Source organism: Sapajus apella, unplaced genomic scaffold (assembly GCF_009761245.1).
Source record: "Sapajus apella isolate SASKATOON/1434 unplaced genomic scaffold, GSC_monkey_1.0 scaffold7, whole genome shotgun sequence".
NCBI lineage: Eukaryota > Metazoa > Chordata > Mammalia > Primates > Cebidae > Sapajus > Sapajus apella.
Window position 1 is genome coordinate 8,410,614 of NW_022436947.1, and position 487 is coordinate 8,411,100.

Consider the following 487-nt stretch of genomic DNA (forward strand, 5'->3'; position numbering starts at 1 on the left):
TCTCAGCCTCCTGAGTAGCTGGGATTACAGGCACGCACCACCATGCCCAGCTAATTTTTTTGTATTTTTATTAGAGAAGGGGTTTCACCATGTTGACCAGGATGGTCTCGATCTCTTGACCTCGTGATCCACCCGCCTCGGCCTCCCAAAGTGCTGGGATTACAGGCTTGAGCCACCGCGCCAGGCTACAATTTTTTTTTTAATGGAAAATAAATGTTGGCAAATATGTGGAGAAACTGAAACCCTTGTACATTTCTTTTGGGAATGTGAAGTGATTCAGTCATAGTGGAAAATAATTTGGTGGTTCCTCAAAAATTAAATGTAAAGTTACCATATGACCCAGCAATTCCTCTCTTAGGTCTATACACAAGAGGATTGAAAACAAGTGTTCGGAAAATAACTTGTACACGAACATTCATAAAAGCACCTTTCAAAATAGCCCAAAGGTGGAAGCGATACAAATATTCAATAATCGATGAAGTGCGAC